Genomic DNA, 7,500 nt, shown 5'->3' with positions numbered 1-7,500 from the left:
AAGAATGGGGAGGTGACCGAGAGAGTGGTGTGGAGAGGAGTGAGGAGAGAGAGCGACGAGAGACGAGAGATGGGGAGATTGGGTGTTGAGAGAGTAGGGAGGAGGAACGGGATGAGATGTGAGACAAGGAGAGAGTTGAGTAGAGTAGTGAGGATGTGAGGAGAGGAGAGGAGCTGTCACCTAGAAAAGAGAGAGAGAGAAAGAGAGAGAGAGAAAATAGATTGATAGATAAATAGATGGATGAATAGACAGATGGACAGAGAAAATTTGAGATACTTATAGAGAGATATAAAGTCTATTCTTTCTTACTTTCCTTTTGAACCTTTTCTTTGTCCCCAAAGTACATCAGGTTATCTTTATTTTCTTGTCTTTATGTTTATTAAAATATTTTTATCTTGCCTCCCCTGTCCTCAGTCAATCTCATACTATATCCTTCTTCTCATTTATTTTCCTTTCTTTCTGTCGGTCCTGCCTCCCACTCCCCACTCCCCTTCCACCTCCCCCACCCTTTGCTTCTGTAACGCGAAGAGCCTATTGTCAAACAGCCATATTTTACTTAAGACATATTTCTCTTTCACTTGTTATAAAAGGGCATATTGTTCCACGCAAGTCTGTAGCCCTTCTCCTGCGTCTTTGGATAGTAATCTTGTGCTTATGAGCCAAGATGGTTAGGGTGTCTCGAAAGAGGACTATTGTTAGGTTGGGAAGGCTGGGAAACCTCCAGTCTCTTTATGTTCCGGGGTCATGGGAGGGAGGGAGGGAGGGGGAGCCCCCCCCCCCCGGGGGAATGGGATTGATGGAGCGGGGGGAAGGGGGATGGTGGGTGTGAGGGAGGGGTGATGGGAGGGTGGGTAGGGAGGGGGAGGGAGGGAGGGAGGGAAGGAGGGATGATGGGAGGGAGGGAGGGAGGGAGGGAGGGAGAGAGGGATGATGGGAGGGAGGGAGGAAGGGAGGGAAACAAGGAGGGAGGGGGGAAAGGAGGGAGGGAGGAAGAAAGGGAGGAGGGGAGAGAGGGAGGGAGGGAGGGAGGGAGGGATGATGGGAGGGAGGGAGGGAGGGAGGAAGGAATGATGGAAGGGAGGGAGGGAGGAAGGGGGGAAGGAAGGGAGGGAGGGAGGGAGGGAAGAAAGGAGTGGGATGGGGTGATGGGCTGGGAGATTGGAAGGAATTTTATGAGGCCTGAGATTTGGAGGTAAACAACTTTATATTTGGAAAAGACGTGCGTGTGAGGGAGGTTGGTTTGGGGATGATGAAGTGTTTGTGTGTGTGTGTGTGTGCGTGTGTGTGTGTGTGTGTGTGTGTGTGTGTGTGTGTGTGTGTGTGTGTGGATGAGGGTCTTTGTCCTGTATGTTTGTTCATTTGTGCGTATGTGTATGAAGGTATGAAACGTTGTATATATGGAAAGTTAGCTCAACAGTCATGTGCGGCGAGTAAAACAGCAATTAAACTTTGTCAACGAGCACCTTTGAACCAAACTAACAACAAAAAAGACTACGGGAAAATCCCATCGTGTTTCACTACCTCGACCCAATCCTGTGCATCGAGTCAGAGACAAAAGCCGGATCATGATCTCGTGCTAGAACTTGAGGAATAGCCAATCAGACAGGGATTTCCACTTTCATACTAACCACCCAGATGATCTTTCTGATGATTAGATACTATTATGGATCCCTTGATAATCCTATACCCGATGCGTATCATTGGTTGAAGCATTCGGTCGTGTTGTTTGGGGGATGGGTATTTGGGATGTCGGGTTTTTGGTCGTAAAAAATGATGAGTAGGGAGTAGTAATTGTGAGTAGGGGGAATATTTGAAGGTAATAAAAGTTTTTGGTTCTACGTATCTGCTGGGGCGGTCGCTTCGGAGTTAGAGGAGGTAGAGAGGGTTTATTAGTTGATAGGCGGGGTAAGTGGTATATTTGTGTAGGAAGGAAGGATATGAGTGGTATAATGTGATGCAAAGGGAGTATGGACGGGGAGTTGAGGAACTATATGGGATGGTGGAGTATTGACGATGGTTGTGGTGTGAGTTGGGGGGTGGTTGTCGTGGGGTTGGTGTTTGTGGGGGTGTGGTGTGTGGTGTGGGTGGGAGGTTGCAGAGCGAGGTCGCGCGCGAGAGATGAGACACTGAGAGCATCGCTCGCTTCAGAACGGAAAGGGCCCGAGCATAGAGAGCTATATACTCTCTCTCTCTATATTTTTTTAGTTTTATATGATATATTTGTATAAATTTGTTATTTATATTTAACTTTATATATTTATATATTTTTTTTTATTAAATATATATATATATATATATGCTTATATATATATATATATTTAATATATATATATATTTATTTTATATATATAATTTATATATCTTATTATTATTATGTTAACACAACAAACACACATTACACAACACACACCACACACATACATATACACACACACACACACACCCCATAATACCTCACTCACCACCACACACACACTCACACACACACAACTAAACATACATACACACACACACACGCACGCACACCACCACACACAAACACACCACACACTCACACACACACTCACACACACACAACACACACACACATACACACACACACACACCACACCACACTCACAAACACACTCACACTCATCAACACTTCACACACACACACTCAAATTTATATATATATATATATATTTATATATTATATATATATAATATATTATATTTATGGTATTGTGTAGGAGAGTGAGAGTGTGATCGATGAGCTGTGAGAGGTGTGTTTGGAGAGATGAGAGAGAAGACTGTGTGTGTAATTTTAAGAGGTTCTGATAGTGGAATTAAGTGTGATAATTATAAAGGGATGATGGTGGGAGGATGTATTCTACGAAGCACGCACAAAAAAATAAAAAAAACTTCTAGTGTTTATATTTTGGATTATTTTTTAGGGTAATATATATATTTAGAGGGTGTGTTTTATTATGATCTAAGTGGAGTTTCACTTTTCTGGAGTCGAAGGTTGGATATTGGGCGTTTGTTGAGGTAGTTTGTGGGTATGGAGTTTTTATTGATACATGTATAATTGATACATTTGTTAAGGTTTACGGCATAGTGGTTTGGTGGATTTGAGGTGGTGTCTTGGGGATGTGTTGAGGGGTGGGAGTTAGTCGGTTGTGTCGGGCAGGGTGTGGGGGAGTGTGTTTTTTGATATCTACATTTATATCTTTACTCATCTACCTCTCACTGCTAAAGCAAATGCACAATCATCTCACACTCACACACTCTCTACTATATCTATCTCTCTCTATCATACTTGTTCTTTGAATCATACTCAACACACAAAAAACCCTATATATGTCTTGGATCCGCAAGCGTTGAGGGAGGGGAGTGTACCAGCAAGGGCTGTTCTTGTGTTTAATGCCGTTTGGCTTTTTTGGTAGGTCATTTGACAATGGGTTAAGCGTTTTCAATTCGGGTTGGCGTGTGGTATGTTTGAGGTCAGGCTTGGGGGTTTATTTTGGTATATTGGGTGGGTTTTTTGGTCTTTTGTGGTGCACATAGTGAGGGTTGTGTGTCCTATACTTTTTGAATCTGTGTAACATTGGTGGGATATATGGGGTGTTTGTTTTTCTGTTTGGGGTTTGTGGTTTCGGTGGCGGCGGGGTTGGGAGGATGTGGTGGGGCTATTAGGGGAGGTGGGGGGGGGGCGGAGGGGTGTATGTATGGGTGTGTGTGTGTGTGTGTGGTAGTGTGGTTGTGGGTCGTGTGTGTGTGTCTCAACTGTGTGGTGTGTGAGTTTGTGTGTGGGTATGTGTGGGGGTATGGTGTGTGTGTGTGTGTGTGTGTGTGTGTGTGTGTGTGTGGTGTGTGTGTGTCGGTCTGTGTGTCTTTGTCTGTGTGAGTGTGTGTGTGTGTGTGTGTGTGGTGTGTTGTGTGTGTGTGTGGTGTGTTGTGTGTGAGTGTTGGTGTGTGTGTGTGTGTCGTGTGTGGGGGGGTGGGGGTTGGTGTGTGTGTGTTTGTCGTGTGTGTGTGTGTGTGTGTGTGGTGTTTGTGTGTGTTGTGTGTGTGTGGTGTGTGTGTGTCGTGTGTGTGTGTGACGTGTTATTGTGATGTATGGCTGTTGTGTGTGTTGTGTGTGTGTGGTGTTGTGTGTTGAGTGTGTGTTGTGTGGTGGTGTGTGTGTGGGTGTGTGTGTTTATGGCAGTTTTGGGACTGGAGATGATAGGTTAGGGGGGGGTTACGGTTGGTAGGCTGGTGTGGTTTTGGGTGTGGAGGAATGTGGGGGATGGGGCGTGAATGTTTTAGGGGGAAGGGGGGGATGTTTGGGGGAGTAGTTTTAAATGGGATATATGGTGGGGGGGGTGTTAATGGAATGTTTTTTTTGATGTTGTAGGGTTTGGGGTTATGGGGGGGCAGGTTAGGGGGGTTTGGGTGGTGAGAGTGTGGAATATGGATTTAGGGGGGGGGGGGAGGATAGGATTATGGAGAGATCACGCACATGTTTATATGATGTGATAGAGTAATCATGAGGTGGAGAGATGGGAAGGAGGACGGGGGAAAAGAGGCGGGAGGGTAGGAGTGAGAAGGAGGATAGATAGATGGATATAATTGATAGATAGAGATCGATGAGAGATGGAGATATGGGTTTGATTGTGTGACGGTGAGGAGTGTCAGTGATTGTGTTGGTTATCTAGTTTGACGATTTAGATAGTGTTGTTTTGTGGTGTTTTGTGTGTGTGAGATGGGTGGAGTGAGTGTAGTGTGCGTGTGGTTAGTGTATGGTGTGGTGTGTGAGTCAGGTAGACGTGAGGAGTGAGGTGTTGTAGTTGTGGTGGGTGGGTGGTGTACGTGGGGGTGTGAAGGGGGGTGGGTGTGGTGTGGGGTGTGTGGTGTTTGTTGTGTGTGTGGGGTGTGTGTGGTGTGTGGTAGGAGTGTGAGTGTCAGTTGTGGGTGTATTGTGTTTGGTGTGTGGTGTGTGGTTGGGAGAGCGTTGTAGTGTGGAGGGGTGGTTGTGGGTGTGTGTGTGGTGGTGTGTGTGTGGTGGTGTGGGTGTGTGGAGTGTGTGTGTGTGAAGGGAGGTGGGGATTGGTGTGAGGTGGTGGTGTGGTGGTGCGTGGTGTGTGGGGGATGTGTGGGTAGGTGGTGGGGGAGAGTGGTGGGAGTGTGGGTGGTTGTCGTGTGTGGTGTGTGTGGGATGGTGGTTGGTGTGTGTGTGTGGTGTGGGAGAGGGGAGGTGGCGGTGTGTGTTGTGTGTGGTGTGTGTAGGGTAGTGGGTGGTGTGTGGGTAGAGTGGGTTGGTGTGTGTGTTGTGGTGGGGGGGTGGTGTGTGTGAGGTGTGGGTGTGTGGAGGTGTGTGGTGGTTGTTCGTGTGTGTGTGTGGGTGGGGTGTAGTGTGGGGTAGTGGAGGTGGGTGTGAGTTGGTAGGGTGTAGTTGTGGTGTGTGGTGGTGTGAGTGGGTTGACGTGTGGTGTGTGGGGAGGGGGTGTGGTGTGTGTGGGTGTGTATTGTGTTGTGGCGTGTGTGGTGTGGTGTGTGTGTGTGTGTGTTGTGTGTGTGTGTGTGTTGGAGGGTGGTTGCGGGGGGTAGGACGTGTGTGGTGGGGTGTGGGTGGGTGGTGTGTGGGGGGTTTGTGAGTTGGTGGTGTGTTGTGATGGTAGTGGGTGTGGTGGTGTGTGAGTTGTGTGTGTGGGGTGTGGGGTGGTGTGGTGTGTAGGTGTGGTGTGTGTGGTGAGTGCGGGGGTGTGGGGGGTGGGTGTGGGGTGGGTTGTGTGTGTGGTGTGGTGGGTGTGTGTTGTGGTATGGTGTATGGGTGGTGTGTGGTGTGGTGTGGTGTGTGTGTGTGTTGGTGCGGTGTGTGTGGGGTGAGTGAGGTGGAAAGTGAGGGGTGTTGTGAGTGTGTGTGGGGCTGGTGTGAGTGGGTGTGTGTGTGGTGTGGGTATGTGGGGTGTGGTGTGTGGTTGGTGTTGGGGGTGTGTGTGGTGGTGTTGGTGAGATGTGTGTGGTGGAGAAGTGGGAGTTGGGGGGAGAGATAGAGTGGGGATGTTAGGGAGGAGGGAGGAAGAGAGAGTGGAGGAGACCCCCCCACCCCCCGTCCCCCCCCCCTTGATCCAGTATGTACGAGAGGAGAGAGGAGAGAGAGACGGGGGAGAGAGGAGATGGGAGATGAGGAGACGGAGCGAAGACCTAGGTGACCCTTACGAGAGAGAGGGAGATAGAGGAGGAGTGGAGAGGTATGAGAGTGGAGTGAGAGTAGATAGTAGTATTGGAGATAAGCACCTATGTAGGGAGGGGGGGGGGAGAGAGAGAGGAGAGGAGGGACGAGAGAGAGAGAGTGAGAGGGAGATGAGAGATGAGAAGGAAGAGAGGGAGAGAGAGAGGAGAGGGGGGAGAGAGAAGTGAGAAGAGAAGTGCGGAGAGTAAAGAGTGAGGAGAAGAGACCACCCCACCCCACCTAATATGGAGAGAGGGATGAGAGAGGCTGATCGAGAACACCCCCCCCCCCCCCCCGGAGTGATAAAAGCAGGACCCCCCCCCCCCCCCCCCTCTCGAAGAGGACGGAGGTGAGAGAGGAGAAGAAGAGGACGAGTGGAGGGTGTGGAGGATGAGGAGGGGAGGAGAGAGAGGGGTGGAGGAGAGAGATGAGGAAGGGGGAGAGGGGGAGGGGAGGGGAGGAGATGGGAGAGAAGAGGGATGGAGGGGAGTGATAGGTGAGAGGAGATGGAGGAGAAGGGAGTGTGGAGGGGGGTGGGTGATGGGAGGAGGAGAGGGTGAGGAGGTGAGAGAGAGGGAGGGAGAAGGGGGATATAGAGAGAGTATACTCTAAGTCTACTTCTTTTATTCTTCCTCTCTCTTCATAATATATCTCTCCCCCCCCCCCCCCCCCCCCCCCCCCCCCCCCCCCCCCCCCCCCCCCCCCCGTCCCCCCCCCCCACACGAGAGAGAGAGAGAGAGAGAGAGAGAGAGAGAGAGAGAGAGAGAGAGAGAGAGAGAGAGAGAGAGAGAGAGAGAGAGAGAGAGAGAAAGAGAGAGAGAGAGAGAGAGAGAGATGTGACAGGAGATAGGAAAAGAAAAGAAAATGTCTTAGCGAAAGAGAGATTGGGTGAGAGAGAGGGACAGCAAAAGAGTAAAAATGCAAATCAAAAGAAAGAGAAGGCGAAGCAAAAAAGAAAGAAATAGATCAACACAAAGCGAACGAGAAAAGAAAACTAGTGAAAAAGAGAAAGCAATTCCTCCCCCCCCCCACACACACACCATCTCTCTACGACCGAAACAATAAACAAACAAAAAATCAAAGAAAAAACATTGTATGGGAGGCCAGACACTATTTCAGGGACACTGACATACACAGACAGATGTCGTCCTTCGCGCGGAGGAGGAGGAAGAGGGGGAGGGGGGGAGGCGAAGGGGAGAAATTGGGGAGACGAAGGGGGAGACGAAGGGGGGTTAGGAAGGCCTCATGAATATACATCTGGACTCCTTCCCCCTGTCCTCCCTCCTTCCCCCTGTCCTCTT

The 7,500-nt window shown here is 49.4% G+C and overlaps 1 protein-coding gene across 2 annotated transcripts in view; it reads left to right on the top strand.

Annotated features, from left to right (window-relative positions):
* Positions 1–7,500, top strand: part of smog (G-protein coupled receptor 158 smog) — a 401,170-nt gene that overhangs the window by 143,358 nt on the left and 250,312 nt on the right. The gene's annotated exons all lie outside the window — the stretch shown is intronic.

Source organism: Penaeus japonicus, unplaced genomic scaffold (assembly GCF_977035675.1).
Source record: "Penaeus japonicus unplaced genomic scaffold, GWHDUDI00000001_assembly GWHDUDI00000005, whole genome shotgun sequence".
NCBI classification, from domain to species: domain Eukaryota; kingdom Metazoa; phylum Arthropoda; class Malacostraca; order Decapoda; family Penaeidae; genus Penaeus; species Penaeus japonicus.
This window is presented reverse-complemented; position numbering and strand designations above follow the sequence as displayed.